General features: G+C 43.6%; 1 long non-coding RNA gene across 1 annotated transcript in view; it reads right to left on the minus strand.

The window, feature by feature from the left end:
- Positions 1–1,289: 1,289 nt before the first annotated feature.
- LOC106487034 (uncharacterized) overlaps positions 1,290–13,091 on the minus strand; it is a 204,872-nt gene continuing 193,070 nt past the window's right edge. The window contains exon 3 of the long non-coding RNA XR_001293001.2: positions 1,290–1,701. This is a non-coding gene — a long non-coding RNA (uncharacterized lncRNA). The remainder of the gene's footprint in view (positions 1,702–13,091) is intronic.

A 13,091-nucleotide genomic window follows, 5' to 3' on the forward strand; every position in this document is an offset into this window, starting at 1 on the left:
TGCAGACGCCGTTACGAAACCGAAGCAAGAGCAGAGTCTGGGAGGTTCAGAAGTGTTTCAACATAACCTGAGCAAAGTTACCGGAAAGCCGGGACTAAATCTGGAGGTTTCTGAATCGGACTCTGTGCAGCCTGAAGGTCGGTTGTGCCAACCCTGAGTGCACAAAACCTCGCTGGCCTTCAGCTGATAACGCACAAGATCGTTTGTTTGGAAGATCCGCACCGAATCCTTAGGTTAATTTGGTCAGACTCAGAAGACAGCTTAGGGGAGACAAGCCCACGTACGCGGAGTACAGACGCTTCCATGAAGCCCTTGCAGACGCAAACTGGAAGCTGTGGTTTGCAGAGTTTAAATCCGACTGTAGTTTCTAGTTATCCGCAGTTCTGATAAATATTCATGTATCATATGTTCATATCCGACTGCAGCAAAAGGAGAAGGATTCAGAGAGCTTTGTCTGCCCTACGAGCTTTTTTTCTGTGCTTGAGTAACCACCTTATACTTAGTAAATATGAGCGTTTCTTTGTTAAGACTTCAACACTTTTCATATCCTTGCAGATTCAGCAAACCTTTGTTCTAAAATGCTTTGTGCCCATTAGGGCTTTTGATTATAGATTACACCACCATTTGATTTTTTTTCTCTCTCTCTCATGGGCAACATATTCTTCTTTCATTGAGCAATATTCAGAAACTTGGAAATCGAACCTGTGTTTTAGTCTCAGGACAGGCACATTCTTATGGTAAAAACCTCCCCAATTGAACTTGGGTTGCATTCAACTCTTGTATGGTTGATACTTGGCCAGGTTAATTATGCAACCACCCCAAGCAGAAGGGGACAGCAGGATACAGGAGCATTTTTCAAAGCCTTGTTTTTAGTACAGAGACAGTTTTCTGGAATCAAATAAAGAAAATAGAGAAAGTCTGTGATTTGCAGCGAACTGGCACGCGGAAAATGCAAGGATTTGAAAGATCAGCAAGGCCAAATTTGCAGTCATTTAGGGAATGATTACAGCATGTGCCTCTGTATCCGAGTCAGCTTTCACCGAGGCACCTTGGGTACCGCTGGCAGACCAGCGGTGGCAGCGGCACCAGCCCGCGCGGGACCCGGGGGGCTCTCGGGCAGCCGGCCCGGCCGAGGGCCCCAGCGGGGCGCCGCACCGCGGGGAGCCAACGCGCGGCCGCGGCCTCACCCCGGCAGGGAGCAAAGGAGAGAATGCCACCGCTACAGAAAACGCTTGACCGTTTTTTTAATTATTCATGAATTTTAGCAAAGCGAAAACGCTTGACCTCGGTGCCGGCCCCGCGGTACTGGCTGCTGAGGGCAGCCGGGCTGATGGGGTGGAGGGCATAAACAAGCCTAGCAGAGAAAATAAACAAAATCTTTTCTTCCATTGCAAGGAAACGCAATGCTTTCAGGTCCTAGTCCCTTTCCAGTCGCGGCCTTTCCCACCTGGACGCCGTGCCCTCTACGTGGAGGCGGCGCCTGCGGCTTTCCAGGTGTCCTCTCCCACGCGTCCCGCTCCCAGGCCAGCTCCAGTTCAGCGTACGAGAAGGGGTTGGAAGCGCTGCCAAGGAGGAACTTGGTGCAACATCCCGTGCCCGCAGCGCGGAGCAAAACGTTGCTCTGGTCCCGCCGTCGCGGGGATTCGTGACGTCGTACGTGGCCTCGCTCCTTAGCTCAGTTGGCTCTTCCAAGGCTGCCATCTGAAAGGCAAACGACTTAATGCAAACAGGACTGCCAGCCTGCAGGATTTAAAAATCGCGAGCCAGAATCCCAAAAGTCAGCAGCTTTGCTTTAAAAGCACGGCAGTTCAAGAAATCGGCATTGTGTTGTCTTTAATGGTTCTGGTGCACTGCATTCATGTTTTGAAGCATTTTCTAAGCAAACACACAGGCTGGAAACTTCCTTTGAAAAGGACTATAAGTTCACATCAACAACCTTACTCCAGCAGTTGGGGCTTTAGGGAAAATACCAAATATCACAAGACTTGTGTTAAAATCGCAAAATTTGCCAATGCTTCAAAAAACAAAATTTGGCTTAAAACATGAACTATTTATTAACCAAGTCCTACGCTATCAAACTGCCTGGTGATTCTGGATGCCTCTGAGCAAACTACAACCACCTCAAAAAGACCTGATTTCTCAGCGGGCCTGTGCGCCGCTATAATAATTTAGGCCAAAACTATTATGACAAGAATGCAATGAATCTGATTAAACATTAGCCAAAAGGTTTGGAAATTATTTTTTTTCTAAACTCCGAGATCTCCTCAGAGATCTTTCCAAAAAAACTGGCGGATGGAGCAATTTTAAATGTGTATTTTAACATTTCCCACAGCCTGTGCATGTGCAGGCTCTCTCCCTTTCCCCATTCCTTCCGCGCCGATCTCTGCTGGTCAGGAGATAAAGCCATCCATGACATCTTCTGCTAGCACTAAGAAAGGCAGCAAGAAATGAAAAATCAAGTCCCTGTCATATTCCATCGAGCACGCTGGCTAGATACGGATGTCTCGCCCCCATTTACAATCTGAACCAAAAGATTCGAAGCCAAGAAAGCAGCTGGCACAATAAAAACAGTAAAAGCTCTAGCTGGCACCTCATGCTGACAATGACTAGCCAAATCTCCATGGGGAAAAATGCCAGTATAGATTTCTGTGACAAAAACAACAAAATAGATTTTTGTCAATGTACATAGATTTGACAGGAAGTCAGACAAATCTATCAATAATGAGTGACATATATCTGCAATATTCCCAAACAAAATGGTACATTTGAAGACAAACTGAGAAAATAACTAATTGTGTGACGCATGACACATATTCATCTGGACTTTTTGATCATAAGGCTGTAATTCATTAATGCAGGTTATTCTGCAATTACCCCGGGAAGAACTGACCAGATACACCAACACCCTTCCAAGTGCTTTCTAAAGTATATTTCAAAACGTTATTATTTCAGAAAGAGGCAAGTCACTTCAGGGGATCTTGCTGTTCAAATCAAACATTTGTGAGATGGAAACCTGGATTTCCAACTCTGGCACAAACTTTCTAACCAGATGGGGTTTGAGCTCTCTGACTCTCCAATTCCATGCCTAGAAGGTGGGACAAGATTAGAAAGCAGATACCAGAGAGTTGCCTTTTTCTGGAGGGATTACACAGGAGAGAGAATAGGTACAAATGAAAATATTGCTAGGGTTGTGCTCTCATTGAACAACACCCGTGAGAAATCACCACTCATTTCACAACCAAGTGCATACAGTGCTGCACCAACCTGGAGCCCAGGAGAACCAAGTGTCTCTGCTTTTGGGAAGATTTCTGCTCTGTGGCAACTTTAACTAGAGGTGGGGGAGGAAGTAACTGTTTAAGAACTTCCATAGCAGACAATTTTGAATCTAATATCTATGTATTACAAGCCAAACCTCTGATCACATATAAAATGGCGCACCTTGGACGGTATATGCTGATGAGCGAGGTCTCAAAGATCGCCAGGCATGGAGAGTTTTGTGCAAGTTCTGGCCAAACTTGGGACAGATTCTGACTGAGCTAAAAAGACATGATTGAGTTCAGAAGCCATAGTGATTTGCTTAAAGTGAGTGTCTAGCAAGACAGATATGCAAACAGATGGCAAGACCCAGATAGAAAATGCTTTTTTAGTGAAAAGACAGAAACTGATGAAAAAATGTCTTACTCATGCAAATTCTATAGAGTCTCTAAAAACATCTGAAGAAGTTGTTATACATAAATGAACTAGATGAGCCAAAGTCATCTTCACTTGGGAAGAAATGTGTCAAACGCGTTGCCCTGATTTACCTTGAGGTGCGCATTGCCCTGTATTTCAGTATAAATTAGAGCAGTAGGAAAGCTGTAAAAGGTGTCCCAGCCACTAAGTCCCCAGATGCTTATTCTAACTACCAAAAAGCACCAAGGATTTAGAAGTCCCTCATCATCCTTGCCAACTACTTGCACACAGTCCATTGCCTGATGGAGAAGACCACAAGAGCTGCTACCTGGGTACCCCAGATCCACCTACGCAAGAAATAAACCTTGAGTAAAGAAGCTTCGTGAAAGCTACAGCTCTTCTGGACTATTTTATGAATATTGTACATTGCCTTGATAGTGGTGATGGTCTGAGTGTATCTGGTAAGTTCACTGGAAAACCATAAGGGAAAGCAACCAGGAAGAGAAGGAATCAACACAACCTCCTCTCAGCGAGTATTTTAGGGTAATTTAAAGCCAATGGCTGAGTCATTTCCAGCCAAGCCTACATTTGGGTTGGACCAGAAAGGCCATGCATGAGAAGTGCGAAGAAATCTATAGCAGGGTTTAAAATAAGTCACTTTTTCAAGAGAGGAGAAAGTTTTGGTACCAACCAGGGTAAAATTCAAGCACTGGCTAGCAGTGCTGGAAGCAGGCAGCCACTGGGAGTAATAATTCTCCACCACTCCTGGACACAGCTCCCAACAGGAAGGATTCGGTTGCCTGGTTTCAGACCACTGCTGGGTGGGGGCTACGGATATTGTGTGCTGTAGCCCACGGCCCACTCTGAAAGGGAAGGAGCAGCAGAAACCGGCCCAGGATGGGAAAAAGCCCCCGGTGGGACGTGCAGCAGAAGCGCCCAAGAGGGAGCCCCCAGCCCCCAGCCACCACAAGGTCATCAAAAGTTAAACAGAATTACTGCAAAAATAAATGTGCTGGAGACCATCCCTTTCTGTGAGTATTATTCCCCCACTTTTTTTTTTTTTTTTTTTAGTGGCTTTATCAAAAAATGTGAATCTGCAGTTTTGAATACATTCAGTTCTGTAAGGTAATTTCCCCTTCAAAATGAAAAACGGAAAAGAAGTAGGTAATGCTTTAATTTGTTATTAGGAGTAATTACTGTCTGGCCTCGAGGGGTTACTTCTACATTGGTTTTAACAAGAAACCCATTTAACATATATTTATCTTTGTAAATTGTCCTGAATGATCAGCAAATACCTAATCATCTACAAAAAGCTGTTTAAAACATCCTTACCCTGATAACAGGAAATTATAACCTATGAGACCAAAGACGCTGAAGTAGTGGCTTAAACTGTGATAGACATTTGCAAGAAGGCAAGAAGTATGTATTTTCACATGTTTTCTTTGAATCCTTTTCTTTGGTTATTAAAACATCAGGAACGCATCTATTGTGTCCCTTCTGCAGCCTTGCGTGTTAGAAAGAGGAAAGAATCAAACCCAGCATCTGAAGACTCCCGAAATCCTTGAGGAAATCTGAATTCATATGCTAAAGCGCCTAGGCAAAGCACAAGCCTTTGGTCTGAAAGTTTAGAGGGATTCAGCTCCGGATGAGGACTGTACACGAGGGCTCATGAATGCTTCAGCTAAACAAAACACCGTAAGTGAAGGGAAAATCTCAACACTTGAAGAGCAAGGGGACCTACCCAGGCTTCAAGCCCCTTTGTACTCCAAACAATTCTGAATTGTATTTATTATCTATTGAAGGCCTTCTGACATGGTTAGAGTTAAAACCAAACTAAAATTGGACCTCACAGCTTTGCTTTGATACATGAAAACAGACGTGAATGTCACATCATTCCTCTGCCCTGCTTTCTCTGCTCATATGAGCAGGCAGGGGATGGAAAAATACAATAATTTTCCTCTCTAGGGACCGCATAGCTCAAGGGATTGGTAATAAGACACAAGCCTTTCAGCCCTAAATCAATTACTAAGAATTGACTTAGGTTGTTAGTAACCGGGTTTGTTTGTTTGGCTCCATAAAATACATAAAATATATTCACTCGTACAATTAATGTCATTTTTACGTGGTATAGACGAGAAGCCAGATCAGCTCTGAGGATACCTTCCCACCTTTCTACTACTGACTGTGAGAGTCTGATGAAACCAAAAGCAAAACATGCAAAATATGAAAGCAATCATTAACACTTGGTATATAGTTAAAAAACTCATGCTTTGGGCAATACATTCTCAAAAGTTCATTCAAAACCTGTCCTGAGTTTAAGCAAGCTCCCCAAGGTTTGTGACTACAAAAAGCCTTGGATCACCAGGTCTAGGCGTTTGTGCTGAGAAAATGTCAGCAAGGCTGCTTCCAAGGCACAATATTAAATAGGAACTGGTGTTTCTTTTTCTATAACAAAGGTAAAAATAATTTTATACAAATATAATTTTATGTTTCATGAGGCTTAAGAGGTCTCTTAACTCCATATTAACGCATATAGGAATGATAATGAACCAATAAATATCCAAGTGCAGGTAACATTCAATATTCACCAATGTCTAACGATAATTGCTAGCTCAGTGAGGCTGAGCTGACCATGGATGCAGAACAGCAACATAAAAAGTTGAGAAGCTGGACCGAAAATTGGAGAAGAAGTGTTCCCAGGAGAATAACCAACAAATACCATGCATTTCTTGGGCAGTATTTTGCTTTTTCTCTTTCCAGACCCCGATCACAACCAGGAAGTGCTAAGGCATGTGAAAATTTGAAAAACAAACACCAGAAGTTTACAAAACTTTCATAAACCTCAGAAAGGTTTATGTTTGGCTTGAGGAATGCGAGGTGGGGGGACGGGGGGGAATGGATTCAGGCTGGGTCTTATTTTAGCCGAAGTGGTTCAGCTCTCCCTGGATCATCCCTGTGCATTTGCTCTGCGCTGACCCTTGGCAGCCGGGGGTATCCATCCCCAGAGTAATGCACACCAAACAGAAAAAAAAAAACCAAACAAAATAAAAACAAAAAACAAGCGGAAAAAAAAAAAGACAGCACTTTTGGGCTGTATTTAGGCCTCACAACACCGCAAAGGGAAAATATTTTTTATAGTTACAGATCTATTTTAGGTTCGCGACTCAGAATCTAATTACTTTAAAAAACCCTTAAAATGTAAAAAATAGAACTATTTAAGGGGTGAGTCTACAGCGGAGAGTTGTAAGTGGAAGCGTGGCAGGGTGTCAGGAGCGAGGGACGGTCGGAGGGGGGTAACACACCTTTAGAGGGACATCGCCGGTGCGTCCACACTGCCCCGAGGTTAACGCTTGTGTGCTTTGAGAAAGCGAAAAAAATAAACGTCTAAAAATTTGGGGGTGTTAGAAATGACAGGAATCGGTGTGGGCCAGGGGGCGGATGACCGGTGTCCTATAATTCCCGGCACCGCTCCACCCGTCCTGGCACTGAGCGGGGGCCGAGGCGGTGCGGCAGCTCCGCGGAGAGGACGCCCGTGGCCCCGCACGTGTGCCGGGGTGACTTTCGGCTGAGCCATCCGCGCGCCCCCGAGCCAGCGGCCGCCCTGCTGCGCTCGCGTGTGGCCGTGATTTCAAAGGATTCACGGCACGGCTGGCTTTCGCACCGTGGGGTCGCCCGCGCCCTGCGAACGGCATTCCAGGCTTTTCCTTATTTCTTTATTTGCCAGACCCTTAACGCCACTCCACTGCAGTTTTTTGGCGTATGAATTTATGGTGCTGTCTGAAACTCTAATGCTGCTCTTTGAAAATACTTGTGGACGCTTCTGATCGCACTTTAATTGGGCGTGCTTTAGGCTCACATAAAATATTTACATCTCGGCCAATGAAAGCCAGCGCCCAAAGCTCAGATGGCTCCAAAATTAACATAACCTTGCTGCATTCTCACAGAAGCCACCAAAGATCAGTTCCGGAGTAATTCGTTTCAGGATCTGATAGCTCATTTCATCCAGGCAAAGAGCTCCTTTCTCATGACCTTCTGGACACGCTGCGATGCAGGTTCACGGCTGGCAGGGCTGAAATACCGACGTACGGCAGCTTCCCACGTACAGGTTGTCTGGGGACAGTTTGTTTATTCCTTCAGGTGACTTACTCTTATGTACATACACCTAAAGATTTTTATATCTCCAAAATCCCAAAGTCGATTATAGTTTTAAAAGTTAAGTAATGTTGATATAACCACCCCGCACGGGGTCCTGTCAAACGGGAGTTCACACGGGGCTGGTTTACGTTCTCGCTCCAGCCCGTCACAGCCATGAGCTATCGGCACTGCAATGCTTGGCGGTTGCATAAATCACAGCTGCGTTTTGCATCGTCTTGACCTTTTTAATATTCTTTAATTTTGTGGCTAGCTGTTCGGGGTCCCGGGCGCCTCGCCGGGAGGAACGGGGTGCTGGACTGGACTGGCCTGGCGTGGCGACGGTCCAGGTCACACACCGCTGCGCACTGTCGTTCTGTCCTTATGCTCATTTTGGCTTTACTCTTTCAACACTTTTTGACCAAGAGGAAAAAATGAATCAAATAATGCACTATTTCCAAAAAGCATCACCCAGGTATTACAAATCAGGTACGAGCTGCTTCTGCTGCAATCACCCTTGCTTTTTACTTTGCTGGAATTTGAGGGAGATGCCTAGACAAACAGCAACATCAGGTTAACTAATGGTGGGTTTCTCCACAGTACGCACTGTTGCAGAGCAGAATCCAACCGCTTTTAACATGCAAAGAGCTAGAGATGTTTTTGCCCCATGGCAACTGTCACGAAAACGTGATCGTTTCTAGAGCAGCCTAAAAAAAAAGCTGAACTCAGAGAGATGAGGCATGGTACTTCCCTGGATTTCGGAAATCTTCCTCATCCGAGGAAGCAGGGATTCAGTTATACTTAGCAATGTCTCAGTTCCTGAAGAGGACACGCACACAGTGGTCCTACTGTCAGCTGAGTAACAGAAACTTATCTAGTCTATATATTCTCTTGAAATGTACTTCCCTAGTGCTCGTCTGATTCAATAGCTCTTCAAAGGAAAAACAAACACCTTTCGGAACAGAAATAGCCAGGTGCAGAATCTAGAAGGAGCAATCCATAAAGATATAAATTTTATTATTATTATTATTATTATTATTATTATTATTATTATTATTTTGGGGGCTTTTTTTTGGCTTTTAAGGAAACAGGACTTTTCCTAAAAAGAAAGAGAATGCAGTGGTCAAAGTAAGAAAGTACGATTATTTTTAAACGTAATAGGAATGAGCACTTAGTAATATTTTGATGGTTATTTTTAATTTCCTCTATTAGAAACTTGAACAAAATGTTTCACTCTGGGAATAACATTCAAAGTGTGGACACATTCATCATCTAGACTTCTGTTAAACTGCTTGACACCTCTCTTGTGCCCCCATAGCACCAAAGAAAACCCAGATAAACAAAAACCTAAGTTTTGACCCCTCCCGAGACCTCGGGGACTCCTCTAGAGGTTTCGCCACCGCTGTTTGCTTTACACAGCAAGTTCTCAGCTGCGACGGACGTGGTGCAAACCCTGCGCCCGGGGGGCACTGCCGGGAAAGCACGCTGGGCGGAGGAGCGGGAGCGGAGAGGAGCCGCCGGCCAGCGAGCCGCAGCGGAGCCGCGCTCCCGCGGGAGCAGGACGACGATGGGGCTGAGCTAGAAACGCACCGTGCGACTCTTCAGTGTCCAACGACTAAACAACCAGCCAAAGAAATCTCGCTCTTCCAGGTACTTTCGGGCTTCTGTGTTCACCATAGGTGTGCAACCAGCATTTTCATCCTCATATATTCATATATATACATAAATATATAGCTATATACATAATATGATATGTAAGGAGTAATATATAATATATACACGGTGCCCGCGACTGCTCCAAAGGGATGAACCCAGCAGCGGTCTGCTTCTGAAAAGCTGAGAGATTTCACGCGAAAAGCAATCGGCTTTGAAGGGACGCTTTCAAACTTTGGGGATTTGAGCTAAAAGGCTTGGAACAAAAGTTTCCGCGTTCTCCAAGTGGGGTTTCTTGTGCTCTCTGGCCTGACATCTCAGCACTTCTAATTCAGAAACCAGACCAAAAGGCAGAAATTTAAAGGTTTATGAAAAAATAACAATATTGGGATAAAAAAATACATCAAAACCCTGTATAAATGTATACAAAACTTTTCCAATTGCCTAAAAATTAGTGTGCATTTTTGGGCGCACTTTTTTGCTTATTTCCTTTTTTATCCAAATCAAGCTGCCCATTCCTCATTCAATTTAGTAGTTTTTAGCCCAAACAGAGCCTTCATCTTGCCCATGTGTGGCTACATGCCAGGTTCATGCCCACCCGTGTGCGGGATCTAAGAGGGAGAAGGAGAAATAACAGTGGGTGGGTGGTAAGGGGAACATTTTTTTGGACCCATTTTACGTGTTAACGTTTAAAGATCCTATTCCAAGAAAAAAAGAGAAGGTCTTTTCTTGTTTACGCAAGCAAAGAGTAACTGCCAGAGCATACGGGTTCTCGCCATATGACACAGCTATGCTGAGGATAAAGCACCAAAGATGGGGATCACCTGCTTTTAGGCCACAGGATGATGTTGGCACAAGGACAAGTGGGATAAGCACAATTAGCTGTGGATAAGTTTAGACTCAAAATAACCACAAGGTTACGTATTAGAGAAATCAAATGCCGGAGCTAGAGATAGTAGGAGCAAAAAAAGCATCACTAGTTTTAAGACAGGTTTTGAGAAACCTAGAAACTGGATCATATGATGAGACTCCTGGGGAGAGCTCAAGACTTTTTCTTTCATGTATATGCCCAAGATATGCTCAATACTAAACCAAAGACAAATATTGTCCTTGTTGCTCTTGCTTCCCACTCCTCTTATCTCTGCTTCCATTAACTGCTACCTTTCTCATTAACTCGTATCTTAGTTTAGCATCAGTGTCACTGGGGAAGGGTCATTGACTTCTCTATTTATGTTGTACAATACCCATCTATAGGGGGGCCTATAAATAATTTAAAAAATAGCAATACCCATAATGGCTTTTTAAGAGCATAAACGAAGACACAGTTCGAGCCTTAAAGACTATGCTCTCTAAGGAAGATCAACGGACCCAGTCTTAGGTATTGGGCTACTTCAGCTCTACAGGGGTGTTGTTAAAGGAAAGTGGGAATTAAGGGGAGAGGGATTTCAAGGAGGAGACTCAGGCTATGGTTCAAACCATTTCAGAAACTATAGGAAGGGTCACAAACAGTAGGATAAAGACAGGAGGTGATGGAGAAAGATGACAGAAATGGGAAAATGAAAGAAAGACACTTTCCCATTTGTCCCTACCAATTCTATAGAGGAATGACAATATTTCCCATCATTATTTACATATCTGACCATCCAATCCACTTCTCTGAAGATAAAGTGGGCAAATATTTCTATCCATGAAGCAGATTCCAAAGTCTACTGGTAAATCGCCTCGCTGGGTTTTGGGGGCTATTTAAATCAGTTTACAACAGACAACACGGTTACTTCTGTAGTTATATATTTGTTGACCCATTCTCCCAGTGCTTTAGCGGCCAATTGCTTATGCCGGTGATTACCATTCTAGTTTGAGTTGCGGATTTTCTAATCACGTCGCTGTGTTGTAAATGATCCACAAGCTAAGCTGCCTTAAATACCAGGCAGCCATTTTTCAAGTCATTTCTTTAGAAAGCAGCGTGTATCACATACCTCACACTTTACCAACCTAGGTATTTTTAAAAATTTATTTCCTAGAGCATTTTTATAACCTTGGGGATAACAAATTTAGCTGTCTAATTATTAGTGTGCTTAAGTATAGAAACACATTATTTTTCTAGTATTCCAATTTCCAGTCGGTATCCTCATCAACACATCAATGCTAAGATTTAAAGCACTTAGTGTGGCAAGCCTCTGCTTAAAAGCACCAACTAAGGCTGCTGAAGCACTTCATAGCAGACATAACAGAACAATAATGGTAATAATCATACTCTTTTTTTAATTGTATCCATCTGAGTTACAGTCCAAAACCCCACAGTTCATAATAGCAGGACTGAACTGTTTTGAGCTATTAATATCAAATTCTGTAGTAGCGTTTTTCAGGGACCTTGAAACTTTTTGCAAATGTACCACATTGTTAAAACTCATTGTTACATGTTTATCTGCAAGTAAATAACGAAGAGCTCGAGAGTTTTAAAAAGTGACTTTTGCCATTACAGAGATATTCTGGTTGATGTTTAACAGTGCTACTGCTATAATCCTTCCTGTGACAAAAATTATAGCTAATGTTAGATAAGAAAGCGTACAGTTTTGCAAGCTCCCAAGTACCCTGCCTTTAAAAGACCCCATATGTCTCAACAAGACGAGTAATTGTCCATCAGCCTATGGTTCATTAGGGACCAAAAATCAATTGAGTGGGAGGGTTCATCATAGCAGGTTACACAAACCTTGGCTGTGCTGGATTCCTGATGAATAGAGTAGTTTGGAAAGAGAAACTTTTATCTGATGGCTCCGAAGTAGTTAGGCTACTGCCAGCGATGTAGTACAAGGCTAATTGGGCCAGCAAGGAACAGAGGTAGAGTGCAGCGCCCAAGCCGGGAATCAAATGTCCCTTTGGAGCTGAGGGGCCAGCAGAAAGCTCGTCTGGGAGGACGACCTCCTGTGTAAATGAAAGATTCGCAAAAATTAACCACGTAGAGAAATGCTCCCGAGACAAAAAAAACACATGTTTTTTAGCTGCGGTGAAAAGCATGCTGCTGTAAATAGCTGCTGTGCATGTTGCAAGCTAGCTTCAGCCTGGATTTTATCACCTATCAAAACCAAAATTATTTTGGCTGAATCCTTTTCCTCCATGGATGATGCTTCCCCTCACGTTCCCCCTCTACAACTTCACTGTTTTGGAAAGGTAACAAATTCTCAAACTGATATGGTTGCTTGTCTCTTCCAAGAATCACAGATCCTTCCCATTACCTCCTTATAAGCAGGCATTTACTGTAGCCATGCAGAGGGAGGGGATGTGACAAAAGTTCAGCATCCATTTTACTGCTGTGTTATGTACAAAAGGAGTCATGAAACAGGCAAACGTTATAAAAAGCCAAAAAGTAGGACATTTGAGGGAGAGCAGTGTTCTTCAGCAACGGATGACCTCTCTTCTTGGTGCCTAAAATACTTGATTTATACTCTTTCAGCTGAATGAATAGGGTGAACTAAAGTGTCTACATTGCTCAGGACTGCATGGCTTTAATCACTGTTAGCCTTAGTGGTCTACATATGCTTGCAGAAATTCTTAAAATGAGATGAATACATACAGGAAAGCATGTGCCTGCATCATGGCACGAAGCAGAAGTTGTGAGTAATGATGGATGAACCTCA

This window comes from Apteryx mantelli, chromosome 6, assembly GCF_036417845.1.
Source record: "Apteryx mantelli isolate bAptMan1 chromosome 6, bAptMan1.hap1, whole genome shotgun sequence".
Taxonomy (NCBI): Eukaryota; Metazoa; Chordata; class Aves; order Apterygiformes; family Apterygidae; genus Apteryx; species Apteryx mantelli.